Source organism: Balaenoptera ricei, chromosome 15 (assembly GCF_028023285.1).
Source record: "Balaenoptera ricei isolate mBalRic1 chromosome 15, mBalRic1.hap2, whole genome shotgun sequence".
Lineage (NCBI taxonomy): Eukaryota > Metazoa > Chordata > Mammalia > Artiodactyla > Balaenopteridae > Balaenoptera > Balaenoptera ricei.
The window spans coordinates 87,430,799-87,453,064 of NC_082653.1; the positions used below are offsets into that span (position 1 = coordinate 87,430,799).

The following is a 22,266-nucleotide window of genomic DNA, read 5'->3' on the forward strand; positions in this document are numbered from 1 at the left end:
TACTTTGCAGTGAAAATTGATTTGTATATTCTTTGCCTCTGAGTCCTTGTGGGATTTTTTTTTTTGAAATTCATTTTAATAATATATTTATTGAACCCAGCATATCCAGAATATTATTATTTCAACATGCAATCAATATCAAAATTATGAGTGAGATGTTCTGCATTCCTTTCTACATACCATGTCTTCAAAGCCTGGTGCGGTTTTTACACTTATAGCACCTCAATTTTCCTTGAAAATACTTCACCTGTATTTAGCTTTCATACAATTTACAGCTGAAAAAGCAGATTAATATACTCAAGATGCTCCCAACATACGTAAAAGTTTTCCAATAACAGAATTGAGTATCAGTTTTTAGATTTTAATTAAAATTAAATGGAATTTAAAATATGGTTCCTTATTCACACTACCCACATGTTCAACAGCCAAGTGTGGGTAGTGGCTGCCATACTGGACCACACAGTTCTATATCTTCACAGGGATTGGGGTTACACGGTGTATACACTTGTCAAAACTCATTTCATGATATCATTAAAATCTGTAGATAAATTTCACCTAAAAAAATCTGTCTAGTTAATGATATGTATGATGAAGTATTTAAAGTTGAAGTATGTTGATGTCATCAACTTTGAAATGCATCAAAAAAACAAAAAAACAAAAAAGAAGGATCGATGGCTAGAGGAGACAGATGGGTATGCATGTGATAAAGCAAATATAGCAAAATGTTCATTGTAGAATTAGGTGGTGGGATATATGGGTATTCACTATACAATCCTTCTAACTCTTCCGAATGTTTAAAAAGGTCTAATAAGGTGTTGGGGAGGAAAAGAGACAACATGTCTTCAACAAACCATACCTGCATGTAATCCCATGGCTAAATCTGAAAAACATAATATTGAACGAAAGAAGCTAGACCCAGAAGGGAATCTATGGATGGCTCCATTTATATAAAGTTTCTGAACTTTAGAGACAAGATATCTGGCGAAACTGACCTATGCTGTTGGAGGTCAGAAAGTGATTTATCCTTGGTGGTGGGGAGGGGCTGACAAGTAGGGGTGTGTAAGGGGGAGTTCTGGGGTGCAAAATTCTCTGTTTTGGTAACTTGGGCGTGTTCACTTCATGAAAATTCATCAAGCTTTTTTGCAGAATTTCTATCAGTTTTTGTTGTTGATTTAAGGCCTGCCTGCCCTTCGTACCCTGCATGAGGAAAACCAGAGTTCCCCTTCAAAACTACACGGGCTGATTTAAAGGTTCACCAAGTGCAAGAGAGAGTCCACCCTGGTCCCCAGCGAGTCACTGGGGATGAAGGACCCACGTGCTGTGGGCCTTGGCATTTATTTTAGGAACTTTCTCTCTCTGTGGTTCCTGATTAAGTTTTTGAACATGCTGTGCAGAAAGCAAACTCATGTCTCCTTTGGTTCCTGGCCCATGTGTATCCGTCAACTGCACTCCTCAACACCGCCAAGATTTTAGTCTCCTGTGCTTGGACCACAGCACATCATTTATTGATCTTCGTGCTTAGTTGCTTAATTTATTGAACGCCTTTCCCTCCAGGAGCTCAAGGAACTTTCCTCAAAGGACTTACAACACGAAACAGGAGGGAATGTTCTCCAGCTGTAATGGGGGGGTGCGGGAGGGACAGAAGTCAGGGGTCACTGAGGCAGAGTAGAAGGAGAGGTGCAGGGGCTGGGGAAACCGGTACATGCGCAGAACCCAAAGTTCTCTGGATGTGCCTGGTTGGCCCAGATTTTTAAGTTCATGATTCAGAAAAACCCTTGGGACCTTCCCCCCCTTGCAGCCCTGTGAGAGAGTAACACACCCAGGGGCCTGGACTGCAGCTTTGGGGCCAAATTATTAAACCGATGACATCCAGAAGTCACAATTTCCCCTACAGGTGTTGAGTCTGAGAGCACCGGGCGGGGGAGGGTGGGTGCGGAGGGCCAGAGGCAGTGGGGTGACAGACTCTGTCACCATCAAGGGTCAAGGAGGGGTGAGTGCGGCCCTCGGAGGTGTGCTGACCGCCAGGCAAGCCCCAGGAAGCTTCCAGAACAGAGGCTGCGGGAGAGAAGAGCCCTGGGGGTGCCCAAGGCCGCAGGATCCCTTGCTTCCCACTTCGTTGTGGGAAAAGCCTCCCCCGCAGGTCGCAGTGACGCCTCCGGGAGTTCTTCAAAACGGGGCCAATTCCTCCGAGAGGGCAGCTGCTCCAACCTCCGTCCCACGCAGAGCCGGGAGCGCCTTCAAGGGGGTGACCCTTCCCACGGCCGCTCCGGGCTCCGGGCCGGGCTCGGGGGCGTCGGTGTCGGAGCCGGCTGGGGACTGCGGCCCGGGCAGGGGTCCAGCCTCACGCGGCCCGGGGCCCGGGCCCGGCGCTCCCGCCCCGTCTGCTCGCCGCGCTCCCCGCCCTCCCCGCGGCCGGGACGCAGGCCCCGCCCCTCCCCCTCCCCCTCTTCCTTATCTCTTTTTCGAACCTTTTGCATTTTTTTTAGTCTCATTTCCTGTCGGGTTTTGCATTTCCCTCCCCCTTCCAGCCTGTGACACACTTTCTCTCCTTTTTTCTCTCTTTTGCCTCCTTTGGCCTCCGGACTGCTGCCCGGGTGGCGCGCGGCCCCCTACCGGCCCTGCAGCCCCTGGGCCGGCTGCGCCCCTCGCACGGTCCGGGCGGCGGGGACCGAGGGCCGGGGCCCCGGGGGGAAGACGGCGGCCTGCGCGGAGCATGAGCGGCCCAGGTAGGCGCGGCGGACGCGGGGGTGGGGACACGGGGGACGGCGGGGGCGGCGCGGTCGTGGGGAGGGGGGACGCGGGGGGCCCGGGGTCCTCGGCGGGCGGCGCGGAGTCGGGGCGCCGTGCGGGGGTCTGGAGGGGCTCGCTTTGCTGGTCCCGCGCTGCCGGACCGCCATCCCTCTCTCCCCATCTCTTTCCCCCTTTCCCCTCTGGCTCCATCTCTATCTCCCTCTCCCCGCCTGCCTTTGGAAAACTTTATCTCCACTTTCCATCTCCCCGTATCCCGCCTCCGAGTTCCTCTCGGACCGTCTGTCTCTGGGTGGCCCCGCCTGGCAAAGTCCCCAGCCCCCTCAGAGAAGAAAGGGATGAAAGGGGGGGGGCCGGCCCGGCAGGGCGCCCCTCGGTGCCCCTGTCCCAGAAGGAGGAAAAGAACTTTTCTAAGACCTGAAAGGACAGGAAGTTTCCAGACCACAGCCGGGCCTGACTCGGAGGCTCCCGAGAAGGTGGAGCCCCTGGGAGGGGAGGGGAGGGGAGGGGAGGGCAGGGGGAAGGACAGCCCCTCCCATGGGGAGAGTGTGGAACCAGGAGGGGCCCAGGCTCCCCGCAAAGCCAGGATGAGGCCCCAGCGGCCTCGTGCCTGAAGTCCCCAGCCCCGTGACACTGACCTCCCCCAGGACACTGCCCAGGCTGGAAGGGGCCCCCGTGGTCTCCTGAACTCTCGGCGCAGGGAAACGAGAGGGCTTCTCTGTCCCTTCAGAGTTCAGAGCACAGTTGGAGGGGCCCCAGGGAGACAGTTCTGGTGCAGGGAGCAGGGCCAGCTTGACGGGTACGTGCGTCTGAGCTCCCAGCTTCCTGGCACCTGGTCTGGAGCGTGTCAGCAGAGGACCATCCCCACAAACCTGGTCTTGTGGACCAAACCCACCTCTGCCCAGCCTGCCCCCAAACCTTTGATTTGTGGTAGGAAAAAATTTCTCCTGACATTTACCACCTCTCCTGAAAGTGTAAGGCTACCAGCCTCCCAAGGAAGGAAAGAAACGTTGGTCCATCACTGGACAATTATTGGGTGCCTCCTCTGTGGTTATTGGGTGCCGGAAGTCCCAAGCCGTAGGTTAATGCGAGGACAGGAATTTAGCTACAGTGTTCCACTTCTGTCCTTGCCCTGTGTCTCCACTTCTCTCTAACCCCCAGGCAGCTGTAAGGAAATGATGGTCCCCGCTGTGGGCCGGTGCTGATCAGGGGGCAAAGGGAGCCTGGGACTGACTCAGCCTCATCACATCCCAGCAAAATTGTCTGGATGTCTGTTCATTTTATTAGCACCCATATCGAAAAGGAAGTCTGTTAGCCCCACCAGCCCCTACAGTCCTGACTCTGTGTACAAATGTTCCTTTGTGTGATTTTTTTTTTAAATTGTAAAATACACATGACATAAAATTTACCATCTTAACCACTTTTAAGTGTATAGTTCAGGGGTATTAAGTACATTCACATTGTTGTACAACCATCACCACCATCCATCTCCAGGACTTTCCATCCTCCCAAACTGAAACTCTGTCACCATTAAACAACTCCCCATCCCCTTCTCCAGCCCCTGGAAACCACCCTTCTACTTTCTGTCTCTATGAATTTGACTCCTCTAGGGACGCCATGTAAGTGGAATCCTGCAGTATTTGTTCTTTTGTGTCTGGCTTATTTCACTGAGCATAACGTCCTCAAGGTTCACCCATGTTGTAGCAATTGTCAGAATTTCCTTCCTTTTTAAGGCTGAATAATATTCCATCGCATGGATGGACCACAGTTTGTTTATCCATTAATCCTTTATGTGATCTTTTACTTATTTTTTATTTTTTTAAAGATTTAATTTTATCTATTTTTGGCTGTGTTGGGTTTTCGTTGCAGTGTGCAGGCTTCTCCTTGCGGTGGCTTCTCTTGTTGCAGAGCCCGGACTCTAAGCGCACTGGCTTCAGTAGTTGTGGCTCGCGGGCTCTAGAGCGCAGGCTCAGTAGTTGTGGCGCATGGGCTTAGTTGCTCCGCGGTATGTGGGATCCTCCCGGACCAGGGATCGAACCCGTGTACCCTGCATTGGCAGGCGGATTCTTATCCACTGCGCCACCAGGGAAGTCCCTATGTGATCTTTTAAAATGACTTGTAAACCTAACTCTTCTTCTAAAGGTGGTGGCCCTTGTTTGAATCACTCAGTGGGCACTGTCTGGGTGACACTGTCTGGGTGACGTTACCAGCTACCATCGGGGACACACAGAAGGAACGAGAGACCCAGACATCCTCCCCTAAATAGTTCAGGCCCTACAGTCGTGTTGCCATGACCAGAGCGTGGCAGAGACTCAAACTAGAGGAAAGGATTGAGGGAAGGAAGGATGGCGAGAGGTGAGTGTGGGCGATGGTGGGACTCAGAGAGCCCAGCAGTCAGTGGAAGGTTCCAGGCTGAGACTGTGCTGGTGGGGCAACATCCCAACTAACTTCTCCACTTTCCGACATGCGTTTCTCCACCTTTCCAATGGAAGCCTTGCGGTACCTGGTTTGCTGATTATAGCACTTCATGCGAGAAGGGCCAAATCGAGTCCCAGTGCGCAGGTGATTATGGTGAAAAGGGACACCAGATGCTGATAAACAGAGCTCCTCCCATCAGTTTAAAACTGCCTTCCGTCCTCTCTTGCTTTGTCCCCACATTTGGCCTTGAAGACAGTGAGTGCCTCCTGGTAATCGGGACGATGGTGAAGTCCTGCGAGGGCCAGAATGCCCAGATGACCACCCCAACGCAGAGTGTGACCAGATCTGTGAAACTTGGGTTAAAAAGAGGTCAGATCAAGGGGGAAAGGCCTCAGGAGGTCCACGGTCCGCCTTCTGGGTCGGAGGCCGAGGCGGGGGGTGGGAAGGAGCCTCGGGCTATGGCCCAGACGCAGCGTCCAGCCGTGACTGCCCACCTGGGCCGGCCTGTCATCCCTTCAGCTCTCTGGGAGTCATCTCTCCCCAGTGAAATCTGGACATTAATACTGATTATTTTCAGTCTTGTCAGTTACACCAAGCATAAAATGAGAAAACTCGAGACGTGCCATACTCTTCCCGTTGCTGTTATTCCTGAGATCCGGGGAGGATGAGAGAGGATGGACGCTTAGGTCCGGACCTGGGGCTGGAGTGCGGCTTTCCCCACCCCGCGCCGGGTGGACTTCCTTTCTTAGTCTCCTGCTCTGCAGTCCTAATCTTCCAGGGCAGCCGAGAGGATTGAAGGAAATCTACCCTGTAGTTGTACTGCATTATCCAGGAGGTCTGGAGCATTTTGAATTGATTTAAATATGGGAACAGAAAGAAAAGGAAAAGACGACTATCAAGGAAGCCCCTGAAAACCGCTTTTCTGCTAAAGAAAAATTAGATTGGCAGATTCCCAGGTGCCAGCCTCCTCACCCGTGCCACGGCGCATGGGAAGAGCATGACCTGTGCACTTCACATGCAAGGAACACGCCCCGTACATCTTCCCCCAAAGTCTCCTTGAGCAGCTCCTGCTTGTGGGTCAGTGGTTTTAAGGGGGTGACTATTTCCAGGGGGGGTAACCTTTCTAGTTGTGATTTGTTCAGGGCTCTGAGATTGTAACGGTCGCTGTCAGATTGGTGTAATGGGCCAGTGCCGCGGGGTAACGAAGGGTCCCTGCTCCTGCCTCTGGCAAAAGCGCTCCGTCTTCGCTGGTCCAGTCCCGCAGTCAAGCTCCCCCGGCTCATCTCTTATGTCACGATCCTCTGGTCCTCCCAGCTCCTCACAAGTGGGTGAGCCAGAGCCAGGGCTCCATCCTCCCCGGGTGGTTTCTGTGTCAGGGGTGTAACCTTCCTTCTCACCCCAAATCCAACTCTGGAATGTATGTCCTCATATTCGAGTGTGGCGGTGACAAAGCGGGGCCCCAGGCTCTGTCCACATACCTCACAAATCCTGCAGGTACCACAGCAACACCTGTCAGACTCTGTAGAGTCAGCGCCATCCCCCGGTGCTGGACCCGTCCCCTGAGAGGCAGGTTCCTCCAGGTGGAAAGATCTACGGACTTCTGGAGCCAGGCAGAAAGGGCTTCTGCCCCGGCTCTGCCACGTACTAGCTGTGTGACCTCAGGAAAGTCACCGGTGGCTCTGAGCCTCAATGGCCACGTGTGTAAAATGAAAGTACCACCCCTAAATTAACATAGACCAAAGTGTTTCCAAATGAGAGTGCTCTGCTTTTAAAGGTGTACTACTGACTTGGTTATTTTTGACAGAGTTGGGGGTAGGAGGTAGAATAGAGTGATGAATTTGATGCAAAACTGAATTTATCTGAGAGAGCTATTTCCTTAATTTACAGAGAACTCTCAGAAGAAATCGGTGAGATGCAGGAATCGGCACACTTCTTCTGTAAAGGTCCAGATAGTAAATACCTGAGGCTCTGAGAGCCAGAAGGTCCCTGTGGAAACGGCTCTGCTCTGTCCTTGCCATGTGGCCAGATTTGGCCAGTGGGGCAGGATGGGCAGTGCAGGGGTGGGCCCTCCACTGCAGTTTGCTGACTCCAGAATTAGGGAACTCGACCCAAGAGAAAAATGCTTAAAGGATGTGAACAAACAGAATATGAACAGACCAATCAATTTACAATGAATAAATGCGAAGTAATACAACAGAGACATGCCTTTTTTTCACTGTCCGACTGGCAAAGATCAAAACATTTGATAAAACGTTATATTGGTGAGAGAAACGAGAAGCAGGTAGTCTAATACGCTGTGGATTTGACAATATGTACCAGCATGATAAGTGAATCAACCCAAGAATTCCACTTCTAAGAATTATCTCACGGATAGACTTGTCCATCTTTTTGTGCACGCTGATGTTAATTTGTAGCATTGTTTTTAATGGGAAAAAACTTGAAACCACACAAATGCTCCTCAAAAGCAAGATCCATCCATCCAGTGGAATTCTGTGAGGCCATTAATGAGACAGGGGCATAGAGGGAGTTTCTGGAAGAAAGCACTAGCACCTATAAGAAACTGCTCTAGTAGGACATCTGGGGAATGGTGGCTGGGTGGACGAAGGGGAAAATTCTAGTATTTTTTTTTTAACATCTTTATTGGAGTATAATTGCTTTACAATGGTGTGTTAGTTTCTCCTTTATAACAAAGTGAATCAGTTATACATATACATATGTCCCCATATCTCTTCCCTCTTGCATCTCCCTCCCTCCCACCCTCCCTATCCCACTCCACTAGGTGGTCACAAAGCACCGAGCTGATCTCCCTGTGCTATGCGGCTGCTTCCCACTGGCTCTCAGTTTTACATTTGGTAGTGTATATATGTCCATGCCACTCTCTCACTTTGTCCCAGCTTACCCTTCCCCCTCCCTGTGTCCTCAAGTCCATTCTCTAGGAGGTCTGCGTCTTTATTCCCGTCTTGCCCCTAGGTTCTTCATGACCATTTTTTGTTTGTTTGTTTGTTTTTTAGATTCCATATATATGTGTTAGCATATGGTATTTGTTTTTCTCTTTCTGACTTACTTCACTCTGTAAGACAGTCTCTAGGTCCATCCACCTCACTGCAAATAACTCAGTTTCGTTCCTTTTTATGGCTGAGTAATATTCCATTGTATATATGTGCCACATCTTCTTTAGCCATTCATCTGTTGATGGACACTTCGGTTGCTTCCATGTCCTGGCTGTTGTAAATAGAGCTGCAATGAACATTGTGGTACATGACTCTTTTTGAATTATGGTTTTCTCAGGGTATATGCCTAGTAGTGGGATTGCTGGGTCATATGGTAGTTCTATTTTTAGTTTTTTAAGGAACATCCATACTGTTCTCCATAGTGACTGTATCAATTTACATTCCCACCAACAGTGCAAGAGGGTTCCCTTTTCTCCACACCCTCTCCAGCATTTATTGTTTGTAGATTTTTTGAGGATGGCCATTCTGACCAGTGTGAGATGATATCTCATTGTAGTTTTGATTTCCATTTCTCTAATGATTAATGATGTTGAGCATTCTTTCATGTGTCTGTTGGCAATCTGTATATCTTCTTTGGAGAAATGTCTATTTAGGTCTTCTGCCCATTTTTGGATTGGGTTGTTTGTTTTTTTAATATTGAGCTGCATGAACTGCTTGTAAATTTTGGAGATTAATCCTTTGTCAGTTGCTTCATTTGCAAATATTTTCTCCCATTCTGAGGGTTGTCTTTTGGTCTTGTTTATGGTTTCCTTTGCTGTGCAAAAGCTTTTAAGTTTCATTAGGTCCCATTTGTTTATTTTTGTTTTTATTTCCATTTCTCTAGGAGGTGGGTCAAAAAGGATCTTGCTGTGATTTATGTCATAGGGTGTTCTGCCTATGTTTTCCTCTAAGAGTTTGATGGTGTCTGGCCTTACATTTAGGTCTTTAATCCATTTTGAGTTTATTTTTGTGTATGGTGTTAGGGAGTGTTCTAATTTCATTCTTTTACATGTAGCTGTTCAGTTTTCCCAGCACCACTTATTGAAGGGGCTGTCTTTTCTCCACTGTATATGCTTGCCTCCTTTATCAAAGATAAGGTGACCATATGTGCGTGGGTTTATCTCTGGGCTTTCTATCCTGTTCCATTGACCTATATTTCTGTTTTTGTGCCAGTACCATACTGTCTAGATCACTGTAGCTTTGTAGTATAGTCTGAAGTCAGGGAGCCTGATTCCTCCAGCTCCGTTTTTCTTACTCAAGATTGCTTTGGCTATTGGGGGTCTTTTGTGTTTCCATACAAATTGTGAAATTTTTTGTTCTAGTTCTGTGAAAAATGCCATTGGTAGTTTGATAGGGATTGCATTGAATCTGTAGATTACTTTGGGTAATAGAGTCATTTTTCACAATGTTGATTCTTCCAATCCAAGAACATAGTATATCTCTCCATCTATTTGTATCATCTTTAATTTTTTTCACCAGTGTCTTATAATTTTCTGCATACAGGTCTTTTGTCTCCTTAGGTAGGTTTATTCCTAGATATTTTATTCTTTTTGTTGCAATGGTAAATGGGAGTGTTTTCTTAATTTCACGTTCAGATTTTTCATCATTAGTGTGTAGGAATGCAAGAGATTTCTGTGCATTAATTTTGTATCCTACTATTTTACCAAATTCATTGATTAGCGCTAGTAGTTTTCTGGTAGCATCTTTAGGATTCTCTATGTATAGTATCATGTCATCTGCAAACAGTGACAGCTTTACTTCTTCTTTTCCGATTTGGATTCCTTTTATTTCTTTTTCTTCTCTGATTGCTGTGGCTAAAACTTCCAAAACTATGTTGAATAATAGTGGTGAGAGTGGGCAACCTTGTCTTGTTCCTGATCTTAGTGGAAATGGTTTCAGTTTTTCACCATTGAGGACGATGTTGGCTGTGGGTTTGTCATATATGGCCTTTATTATGTTGAGGAAAGTTCCCTCTGTGCCTACTTTCTGGAGGGTTTTTATCATAAATGGGTGTTGAATTTTGTCGAAAGCTTTCTCTGCATCGATTGAGATGATCATATGGTTTTTCTCCTTCAGTTTGTTAATATGGTGTATCACGTTGATTGATTTGCATATATTGAAGAAGCCTTGCATTCCTTGGATAAACCCCACTTGATCATAGTGTATGATCCTTTTAATGTGCTGTTGGATTCTGTTTGCTAGTATTTTGTTGAGGATTTTTGCATCTATGTTCATCAGTAATATTGGCCTGTAGTTTTCTTTCTTTGTGACATCTTTCTCTGGTTTTGGTATTAGAGCGATGTTGGCCTCGTAGAACGAGTTTGGGAGTGTTCCTCCCTCTGTTATATTTTGGAAGAGTTTGAGAAGGATAGGTGTTAGCTCTTCTCTAAATGTTTGATAGAATTCGCCTGTAAAGCCGTCTGGTCCTGGTCTTTTGTGTGTTGGAAGATTTTTAATCACAGTTTCAATTTCAGTGCTTGTGATTGGTCTGTTCATATTTTCTCTTCCTTCCTGATTCAGTCTCGGAAGGTTGTGCATTTCTAAGAATTTGTCCATTTCTTCCAGGTTGTCCATTTTATTGGCCTATAGTTGCTTGTAGTAATCTCTCATGATCCTTTGTATTTCTGCAGTGTCAGTTGTTACTTCTCCTTTTTCATTTCTAATTCTATTGATTTGAGTCTTCTTCTCTAGTATTCATTTTGAGTCCTTTTCTTTTCTTTGTTTTTTAACCCTGAGCAACTGTTATCATTCTGATTAAGAAAACAAGAAGGAAAAGCCAGGTTCAGAAGAGAACAGCAAGGGTGGTCCCCATGAACTGCTGTCCCGCTTAGTCTTAGCTGTCCTGATTCCCAACCTGCTGGGTTGCAGGAAGAGAGTTCCTCTCACAGTGACTTCCGATTTCAGTTGTGTCCCAGTAAGAGAAATCACAGGGCCTCCGTGCTCCTGTGGAAAGGCAAAACTGATTGGTTAAAAAAAAAAAAAAAAGGATTTGTTTTAAATTAAGGCATAGCACACACACAGTACACGTCCCAAATCTGAAGTGCACTATGGGGGAGGTTTCACACCCACCCACGTAGCCCATCACCCAGATCGAGACACGGGTCCTTTCCAGGCCTCCAGGGGGTAGGGGTCTCATGCTCCTTCCCAGTTGCTAAGCCCCCCACCCCTTTTGCCTGTCCTTGAATGTCACGTAAATGGCATCACACAGAGTGTGCTCTTGTGTCTCCAACTTGATTCATCCATGTGTATAGCCGTCATCGGGGTTTTTTCCTTGCTGTATAATGTTGCACTGTGAGCATTTACCACAATTTATGTATCCATCCTACCGCTGATGAACACGCGCGTTGTGTGCAGTTTGGGGCTATTGTGAGAGCTGCTGTGAACACTCTTGCAGAAGTCTTGGTGGTGATGACCCACTTTTTTTAATCTGAGGGCAAACAGAAACCTTGTGCCAGCATTACTGGAGGTTTAGCCAATTGTTATTTCAGTGGATGAATGCTGATACGAAGTAAAACTGCGTTTTATTGACATTACTGCTTCGTTCCCTGCCTCTGAGTAAGGATTCGGTCATTCACTGAACTTTTCTAAGAAGAAATGGCCTTTTTGAAAAGGGATTCAAGTGTGGCTGGTTCGGGGGGTGTGGGGGAGTGTGCGGTTGAATAATAATGATACCTTGCACTTCTCTCCGAGTCTCCTGGCTTCAGTTCTCAGATGCTTTTCAAAATCAACTTGTGAAGTTCCGTGGCGCCTGGGGAGCTGAGGCCACGGCCATGCCGGTTTGCGGGTGGGAGGCAGAGACGCATGGCGATTCCCAGTTCCTTGTGGGAGTTCTCCATCCTCAAAAATCGTGTCTTCTGTACTCTTAGAGGAGGTTCTGTCACGGGGCCCTGGAGACGCAGGCGTTCTGAGTTTGGGGAGGTTTTAGGCTGTAAAGGAAGGTGGCCCTAGGAAGGAGAGGGTGGTTTCCTATAACTGCTCCGAGTAGGGGAGACCACCCGACTACAGCAAAGCAGAGGGCTGTCCCCAAGGAATGGGTCAATCTCCTTCCCCCTCAGTTTTGTATAGAAATTCTGTATAATGTTGTATCTTTCTTAACTGATTTAAAAATATGCTTTTGAAACCCAACCATTTATGTCGGACTACCTGGGCCCAAGAGGTTCCCGTGCCCTAAGCTGATGACCATCCTTCGTCCTTCAACCCACCAGCCGCCCCTGGCCTCCCCTGGCCCCCGGCCTCTCCGGGCCCCCGGCCTCCTCCTCCACCCGCCTGGTCCTGCCTCCACGCAGGCACCAGAGCCACCTTGTACATGGCAGAGATGCTTCTATAGCGGTTGTCTCCTTTTTCTCCAGTATCATCAACTTTTTTCCTTCTCTCCAGGATCATTCCGACCAGAGTACAAATATGCTGCAGTTCCCCCCATCTTTAAAGAAAAAAACCCAAGCCTGCTTTGATTTCATACTCCCTTGTAGCTGTCACTGCCTTGCTCTGTACCCCTTTTCTGTTAGTCTGTCGGGGCTGCTGTAACAGAGTACTGCCGACCGGGGAGCGGCGCGGGGGAAGGGGGGTTAAACAACTGAAGTTTATTCTCCCAGTTCTGGAGGCTGGAAGTCCGCGATCAAGGTGTGGGCAGGGCTGGTGTCTCCTGAGGCTTCTCTCCTTGACTTGTAGGTGGCCGCCTTCTAGCTGTGTCCTCACGTGGTCAGCCCTCTGTGTGCGTGCACCCCTGGTGTCTCTCTGTGTGTCCAACCTCCTCTTCTTACAAGGACACCAGCCCCCCTGGATTAGGGCTCACCCTAACGGTCTCACGTTAACTCAGTCACTCCTTAAAGGCTGTATCTCCAACTACAGGTAGTGGGGCTAGGGCTTCAGCATATGCATTTGGGGAGATGCAACTCAGCCATCACACCTTTACAGACGGTCTCTTTGAAAGTGTTGTCTACACCATCTGTCCCCATTTCCTGTCCCCGCATTCTGTCCTGGACCCACTTCAGTCAGACTTCTGCCCCCAGAGTCCCCAAGTCCAGGTCCACTCGTAGTCCTCAGGGGCATTAGCTCAGTCTGTCTACCTCTCCTCCTCGGAATGTGGCATGGGTTCCCTCTCTTGGTTTCTCCCGCCTTCCCGGCCACTCCTTCCTAGTCTCTCTTTTCTGATTCTTCTGTGTCCCCTGACCTTTGAGGTCAAAGGGCCTCGGCCTCTTCTCCCTCTGCACTCCTTCCTGGATGGTCTCATCTAGCCTCATGGCTTCAAAGCCACCTCTGTGTTCATGACTCCCAAGTTTATACCTCCTGCCAGTGGTCTTGACTACCCGGACATGGAGTTGATCCAAAACCAAACTTCTGATTTTCCCATCCCTAAGTCCTCTCTTCCATCCTGCCAAGTGCTCAGGCTTTGAAACCTTGGGGTGGTCTTTGATTCCTCTCTTAGAAATAGGAATGTGTCCACTTGCTCAGCACAGAAAACCCAAGTGTTCTGGCTCGGTCACAAAGAATGTCATTACCATGCCTTGTTGGTGCATCTTTCAGGGGACTTGTACCCCTAACAGTTGGGGCACAGCATGATGTGCTGGAGAGAACCCCGGGCTCAGAAGGCAGGGGTGAGATTCGGGTTCTGGGCCACTAACCCATTGGGCCGTATTGGCCAAGTCCCTTCTCTGCTCTGGGCTCAGTTTCCTCATAAGTGAAGTGAGACAGGAGACGGGGCCGGGGACGGCAAATGGGTTTCACCTTGAGGGCCAGCTCCGCGGAAGAGAGTTCTGTGATCGATTGCCCATGTCTGCTGTGGGTGTGAAACTGACAATTGGAGCCCGGGTGCCCCCCATTAGTCATCCCTGCCCTGGCTCCTCACCACCAAGAACCCTTCCAGCTTTAAAAATCTGTGATCGCGCCCTGACCTTGAGCAGATCACTTCACTGTCCCAAGATTTTGTTTCTTCGCAAGCGAGGTGGGGATAAATAATCCCTGCCTTCCTACCACACAAAATTGCTCTGAGGAGCGTATGAGATAGTGGGTGAAAAATTGCTTGGAAAACAACAGAACGTTATATAAATGCAAGGTTTCATTGTTATTAACTGACCTCCCTGGTCATGATTTGTGTTAGTCATGCCTTCCTCTGAACCGTCTTCTAGGGCTGGGCAAGAAGCCTTTGCTTTCATTTTTGCCCCTGCCCCCCACCTCGGGCAAGACAGTGCCATTTGGATTTCCCTGGTGATGATGAGAAAGGAGATCAGTATGGATGTTGGGTGTGGGGGTGATCTTTCTGTGCTTGGACGATCTCAGCATCTTTCACAGCCCCCGGGGCAGGTGAAACCAGGAAGCCGCCTCCAGAGCCTTTCAGCTACTCAGCACCATCTTACGCTCCCACCATCACCCCACCACTTTGTGACACTTCTGCACAACAGGTGGGGAAAAATCTTCCCAAAGTAAATTTCTGTCTCCCTCAAGGGTTCATCTGTATTATCCAGATGTCTGGAGTGAAAGTAATTCCCCGGTTGGGCAGTTGGGAGCGGTGGGTCTCACCGGAGCACTGCTGAGCACAGCGCTGGTTAATTTCTGGAGCAGACACCCGCCCTGCAGCCTGCGGGAATCCAGGGGAGATTTCCAGATACAGCTACTTTTGTTACCTGATGAAAAAAGCATCTCTTCCCTCAATCTACAATTCTCCCCTCTTTCACCTTGAATGTTGTTAATGCCCCGTGTTTTCTGCCAAAATCCCAAAGAGAGTCTGTTTGCAGCTTCCTGTGTGCATTAACTTGTCCCAGAGACCCAGGGGAGCCATCTGTTCTTACGTTATTTGGTGTAAGCAAAGCTTTGGGGCATTTCTTCTTGCCAGTGGTGTGTTCTGAGCTGGTTTCTTTGCTCAGGCTCTTATTTATTGGCGAGCGCGTCTCATTTCCTTCTTCCCTCCTGCAGCCTTTGTCGTGAACAGTGTTCGGCGCGGTGTGAAATGAGAAGCATTCAGAACTCTTCTAAGACATAAAGGTTTGATTTCTTTTTTCTTTTTTTTTTTTTAAGTGGCAGAAAAATAAAGGACTTGAGTTTCCTGTAGGACTGGAAACAGTGAATCAGATTTTTGTTTTGCTTAAAACCTGAAAATCTCAGGCAGCAGTTGAGAGTCTCTGGACAGGGCTGAGTGCTGTGTTTGGGGGTTTAGGGTGATGTCCCTTCCCCACGGGCCATTCCACGGGAGAGGGGCTGGCCACCCACGGAGACTGATTTGAGAGGGACCAGAAAGGCTACCTGAGTCACAGAGCTGCCCAAGGCAGAGTGGGCACTGACACTTCCTGCCTTGCCTTTTCTGCTCCGTGAGGCATTTCAGTGATTCAGTGCCTGGTGTTATCCACAGACTAATGGGTGCAGTGAGCGTGAGCTCTCCCTCTCCCAGCAGGTGACCTTGAGCAAGTCGCTGAAGTCATTGGTGAAGTGGGGATAAGACGGCACCCTTCCCACAGGAAGTTAGATGAGATACCACCTCCCAAGTGCCATGAGGCAGGCAAGACATCCAGGGAGGCACGGTTGGGACAGGTGCACACTCGTGATACAGGTGTGCCATGCTCGTTAGCAGGATGCCCTGGAGAAAGTTCAGAAGGGCCCCTGACAAACCTATAATCTAGCATGAGCCATTTGCTTACATCCCTTGCCTGATCCCCGTTCGTTAACATCCATTACTACCATTATCCTTTTATTCATCCCTTAACGAGTACCCAGTGCCTGCCACTCCCGGGCACTCCACTAGGTGCCAGGGATAAACAGATCTAAGGGCGGGGTCCTCACCCCAATAAGCCTGTACTCAGGTGAGGAGACAGTCAGTTGCAAGATAAAGGAGGCACGCATTGAAGACGTGTGTGAGAGAGAGGGGCACCCGGGTCTGCCCAGGGAGACAGAGACCCCCAGGGCCGATAGAAGCTGAAATGAGACTTGGAAAATAACGAGGCTTTTGCCAGGCAGAGACGTGGGAAGGGCCCTCTAAGGAGAGAAACCGCACGTGCCCAGCCGTGGAGGTGTGATGAGTGTCAGTGTTGGCAAAAAGACGGGAAGATGTGGGGGCGGGGGAGGAGGGGCCACCGAGAGCCCCCGGATGCCTTGCCGAGGGGGCAGATGCTGTCCGGTGGGTGAGCACCAGATACTGGGGCGACTGAGCCGTGACCGGGAGCCAGGATGGATGTGCAGGTTCGAAAGGTCACACACAGCGGTGCGGAGAACAGATGGGAGACGGGGGGCAAGAGGCACGGAGGGCCCCCTCTGATGGGACGTGGGCCAGGATGAGCTGTGTCTTTAAGTAAACTTTGTGGGTGCATGACATTCACGCAGGAGGCGTGCACACATCCTAAGTGTGCAGCACGACGGATTTTCGCAAAGTGAACGCACGGTGTCCCCAGTACCCAGATCAAGAAACAGAACGTGACCAGCTGAAAAATAATATTTTAATGAAAAACAATAATGGCTTTTCATAGCATAGTAATTTTTAGTATAAGTCTGTCCCAAATACTGCACGGGACGTGCACGTTCTTCAAAATGATTGGTTATTCAAGATACAAGTCTAACTCAGCGCCCTGTATTTTATCTGATAACCCTGGATGCATCCACGTTGTTGCAGGTGGCAGTAGTTCTTCCATGTTTTTATTGCCAGCAAGAGTCTGTTTTATGACTGTTGCACGTTTTATCGAGACTACCACTGATGGATCACTGAGTTGTTTCCAATTTGAGGACATCATGAATGCGGCTGCTCTGAGCACTCTTACACTTACCTTTTGGAGACATGGGCTTGTATTTCCACCCAAGAGTGGATTTGCTGGATCTTAGACTATGTTTATATTCAGCTCTAATAAATACAACCAAATAGTTTTCCAAGAACGTTGTTGCAAACTACACCCCATCAGTAGTGGAAGAGCGTTCCAGTTGCTCTACATCTTTTCTCACACAGCATTCATTGTCTGTCTCTTCATTTAGCTATTCCAGTGGGTGTGCAGTCAAAACAAAGCATTGTGCAGTTTTAATTTGCGTCTCACTTGTGGCTGGGCCGAGTGCCTTTTCATGTATTGATCGGCCATTTTGGCTGTCCTCCTCTGTGAAGTGTCTGTTAGAGTTTTGCCCACTTTTCTGTTGTCATGTCTTTTTCTTATTGAATTGGAGCAGTTCTTTATATATGAGGAGTCCTTTGTCAGATAAACGTATTGCAGATATCTTCCTTCAGTTTATAGCTTGCCCTTTCGCTCTCTTATTAGAGTCTGCTGATGAACAGAAGTTTTTAATTTTAATGTAGTCCAGCTCGTGTGGGTTTTTCCATCATGGTTCACTCTTTTTTGAGTCCTGTTTAAGAAAGATATGCCTTATTAGTTTATCCAGTTTCATTACATTTTTTAATGTGGCTACTTAAAAATTAAAATTATATGCGTGGTTCAAAAAAACAAAAAAGAAAGAAAGATATGCCTACCCCAGAGTGTGTGTTTCCTCCTAAAAGCTTTATTGTTTCATCTTTCACGTTTAGATCTATAAACCATCTAGAATGGATTTTTCCTTTAATAAAGGATAACGTACGTACAATAAAACCCATTTTAAGTACACAGTCCAGGGAATTTTGATAAAAGTATATACCCATGTGACCACAACCACAGGCAAGATGTAGAAGATTTCCATCACCCCATAAAGTTGCTTTATGTCCTTTTGCTTCTCAGAGTGTGGTCCATGGGCGAGCAGCATCGACCTCACCTGAGAGCTGGTTAGAAATGCAGACTCTCGGGCCCCACCCCAGGCCGGCTGAATTAGAATCTGCATTTTAACAAAATCCCTAGGTACTTTGTATGCACTTTAAAGTTTAGAGACAATCTGAGTTCCTTTGAAGAAAGGTGACAAGTGAAAAATGCTTTTTTCTATTGTTATTAATGACATCGCCTGAAGCAAGGCAAGGTAAATGATAGATTATTGAGTTTGGGGAAAAAATGAAAGAGAAGAGAAAGACAAAGTTGGGAAGAAGTTTTGAAGTCATTACAGGAGCATCCTCTACTCCTTGGACCACTGCCTCTCCTGGAGACCTGGCCCCGCTGTTGTCCTGCAAAGCTGAGGGACAAGATTTGCCGTTGGGGAGGCTTGGGCTCCTGGGGCAGTGCTTCCTGGTCTGTGCCCTGGACCAGCATGGAGAAAGCCATCCTAACGACCAAGTCCAGAGAGACCATAATTTTTGGTTTGTTGTTGTTTTTTTTTTTTAACTTTTCTTTTTTTTTTAAGTTTAATTTTTATCTTTATGTAATATACGTATTGCTTTAAAATATCAAATACTTCCACGTGGCTTATAATAAAAAAATAGCAGTTCTCCAGCCCACCCCTCCCCACTCCTCCGACATTTTAATCACCTACTTTTTGGATGACCCCTTATCCCTCACACTGGAGTCCGGTTTTCCAGTGAGTAAACGTTCCTTCTGCCAGAGCTGGGGAGAGAGTCTGGGGGTTTAACTGCCCCTTTTACATATCTTCAGCCCATCCTCCTGGTGTTAATCCCACCCTGGTTGTCCGCCTTCTGTGGTCCAAGGTACCTCTATTTTCTGGGCTTTTCTGGGATTCTGCAGAGCAAATTGGCTTTTGTTCCTTCCAGCTCTTCTACCATTAAGCACTTAGGTTTTCTCCTTCTCTACTCACATTAGACATTTTTACATTATAAATTAAATTTCTTTTTTTAAAAAATCAAACAAAAGAATATATACATATATTATAAAGAATACTAACAAAAAGGCTTCATATCTCAGTCTGTGGAATTTATTTTTGTGAGTGGTTTGAAATCCAATTAAATGTGTTAAGTTAAATTAAATTAATTTCCAAAGGGCTATCCCAGCCCCATCCCTTCCCCTCTGACCTGCGGTGGCGAGTTTCTCCTGCATTATATCCCTGGCTCTAAATCTGAGCTCACATTTCTGTTCCTTAGATCTATTTGTCTTTTGCCAAAAAAAAATAAAATACCAGGCTATCTTTTTCCCCCTTTGTTTTCTGCCTTCTCAGGTTTTAAATGAGCATTTCATGATCCCATTTTACCCCTCTCAGCATATCAATTGTACTTCTTGTTAAGTTGTTGTTAGTGGTTGCCCTGTAGTTAAGAAAATACATTTTTGACTAATCCACGTCCCCCTTGAAATGACACTGGATGGTTTCCCATGTAGAGCCAGGCACCTTATAACCCAGTGTTCCCAGTTCCTGCCTCCTGACCCTGTGAGATTGTTGTCCGTCATTTCACTCACCATCCACTATCAGTTACGAGATATGTTGTTACGATGATGACTTTAAAAAACAGTAATCTTGTAGATCAATTAAGAATAAGAAAAATAAGGAAATCCCTGGCGGTCCAGTGGTTAGGACTCGATGCTTTCACTGCTGTGGTGGCCAGGGTTCCATCCCTGGTCAGGGAACTAAGATCCCGCAAGCCAATGGGCGGGGCCAAACAAAGAAAAGATCTTATTTGACTTTTATTTATTCCTGCGCCAATGCCCTTCCTTTCTTTATGTTGTTTTTCTTCTGCCCGAAGATCCTCTTTTAACACGTCTTGCAGGGCAAGCCTGTTGGCCATAAATTTCTTCCATGTTTGTTTATCTGAGAAAGTCTTCATTTCTCCTTCACGTTTGAGGACGATTTCGCTGGAAATTGACTTCTGAGCTGGTCGTCTTTTCTCTCTTAATACTTGCAGTATTTCACCCCACTCCCTTCTTGCTTGCCTGGTTTCTGATAAGGGGTCCACTGTGATTCTTATCATTATCTCTTCATAGGAAAGGTGTTTTCCCCCTCTCTGGCTTCTTTCAGGATTTTCTGTTCATCTTTGGATTTCTGCAGTTTGGATCTAATGTGCCCAGGTGTGTTTTTCTTGTTATTTACCCTGCTTGGTATTCTCTGAACTTCCTGGATCTGTGTGGTTTGGTTACAGATCCATTATTAATTCAACTATTAGTAACGTTCTTGGCCATTATTAATTCAACTGTTTGTTTTGCTTTCTTCTCTTTTGCTTCTCCCTCTGCTCATCACATTATACTACACTTTTGATATCATCCGATAACTCTTGCTTATTTTGCCCTGTTTTCTTTTCATTCTTTTTTCTCTTTACATTTCAGTTTGGAAGTTGTATTGACCTACACTCAAGCTCGCTGATTTTTTTCCTTGGCCACATCCAGTCTACCAATGAGCCTGTCAAAGACACTTTATTTCTGACACTGTGTTTTTGATTCTTCCTAAGAGCTTCCTTCTCTCTGCTTACGTTACCCTTCTGCATGGTGTCCAGTTTTTCCATTAGCGCCCTCAACCTATTAATCATATTTATTTTAAGTTCTCTGTCTAGAGTAATTCCAGTATTTGTGTCATATCTGAGTCAGGTTCTGATCACTGCTTTGTTACTTCAAAATGGATTTTTTCTTGGTTGTCACTTCAAAATGTATTTTCTCTTGCCTTTTGGCATACCTTGTGCTTTCTTATTGAGAGACATACGTGCTGTGTTGGGTAATAGGAACTGAGGCAAAGAGGGCGTTAGGGCTTTAAGTGTGAGGGTATCTGTTAATCTGGCCAGGCTTTGGGCTCCGTTCGGTATTTTTTGCAGCTGTAGGTGCCAGAAGCTTCAGGTCCTCGAGTACCCCTGCTTGTGTCTCCCTTCTTGACCCTGGGCTTCCCTCTGTTCTCCTCCTTAAAGAGAGTCTGGTTTTTTCAGCTCTTGTGGCTGTAACCACCGTGGTACTGGAGCCCTGTTGCTGTGGGGGGAGGGGAATGGTCTATAATCGACGACGAAATTTCAGTCTTTTCGTGGGCTGTGTTTTGGGGCTGAGGCGTTCACGAGGGATTCTCCGGTGATGTGGTTTTTCCCTCTGCCCCTGCCCGCCACTCCCTCCCCAGGTGCAGCATTCCCAGTCTGTCTCCTTGAAGCCTGATTCTGTTGACTATGGTCTCCCCTCCCGCTTTGGTGAGACAGGAAGGCTGGAGGGGTCCAGAGAAGGGAGGAACTTCTTCCCCTGGGTGGGATAAGGCTTCTGAATTGCATCTGGCCAAGTCCTCTCCCCTGGACTTTGTTATGACTAAGGCTCTGGGTCTACTTCACAGTGGTTCGTCTTCCCCTCCCTCTGCCAGAGACACCAGGGGGTCTTTCTGGGATCCTCACCATGAAAACCTGGAGGGGTTCCTGGGGGTAAACCCAAAAAAGTGTGGTGGCCTCCTAAGCCTGTGTCCCCTCCAGTTTTTCACTTTCACGCTAGTCCTCACTCAGCCTCCAGCAATTCATCAAAATCACCATTTAAGTGTTCCTTCCTGTTTATGGCTCCAGCAAATTCTTCTCCCTGTAAGTAGATCTCATTTGCTGTATCCCTCTAGATGTCCCCATCTCTCGGGCTTTCAGGGTGGCCATTTGTCCTGTGACCTTAGTTCTCTGATGGGTCCAAGAAAATTGTTGATTTTCAGTTTGTCCAGCTTTTTCTTGTAAGGATGGAAATGATAACTTTCAAGCTCTTTACATGTTGTAGCTGAAACCAGAGGTCAATACCAAGCTGTCTTCATTACTGTAAGATATTCATTAGGGTCGGCTACGCTGCGTAACAAATAGACCCCCAGATATCAAGGTCTTAAAGAGCAAGAGGTGTATATATTTTTTCTTATGTAAAATCAGGGTGGCTTTCAGGTCAGCAGGATAGCTCTCCTCCATGCAGTGCTTCAGGCACCCAGGCTCTTTCCATCATGTGCCCCACCATGCCTAGGCTACAGTGTTGTTTGCATCTGGGCAGCAGAAAGAATAGGGCAGAAAGGTGCACATATGGGAGGTTTAGTATGGACCTGGCCCAGAAGCAAAGCACAGTACTTTTGTTCACATTGCATTGAGAAGAACTCAGTCCATGCACCCAGAGAAAAAGAGAATGGAATTTCAGGAACAGCTACCATCCTCACCACTTACCACTTTACATTAGCTCTACCAGTCTACTTGACCACGTTCTTTGTCAGATGTGTCTCGACTCTTTTGGTCCTTTGCTTCTCCTTATATACTTGAGATCCAACTTCTCGTGTTCTATTAACCACTCTGTTGGGATTTCAATTGTATTAAATTTGTAGATCAATTTAGGGGGGACTGGCATCTTTATGATAATAAGTTTTTTCATGTGTGAACTTG

The 22,266-nt window shown here is 47.3% G+C and overlaps 1 protein-coding gene across 3 annotated transcripts in view; it reads left to right on the forward strand.

Annotated features, from left to right (window-relative positions):
* Window positions 1-2,555: 2,555 nt before the first annotated feature.
* Window positions 2,556-22,266, forward strand: part of CARD11 (caspase recruitment domain family member 11) — a 106,565-nt gene continuing 86,854 nt past the window's right edge. Inside the window, exons 1-2 of one of the 3 annotated variants that reach the window (XM_059896604.1) lie at window positions 2,557-2,726; window positions 15,066-15,134. The gene's annotated coding sequence lies outside the window, so the exon portion shown is untranslated. Of the gene's footprint in view, window positions 2,727-15,065; window positions 15,135-22,266 lie in introns of all 3 variants that reach the window. The other 2 variants (XM_059896606.1, XM_059896603.1) reach the window with 2 other exon arrangements.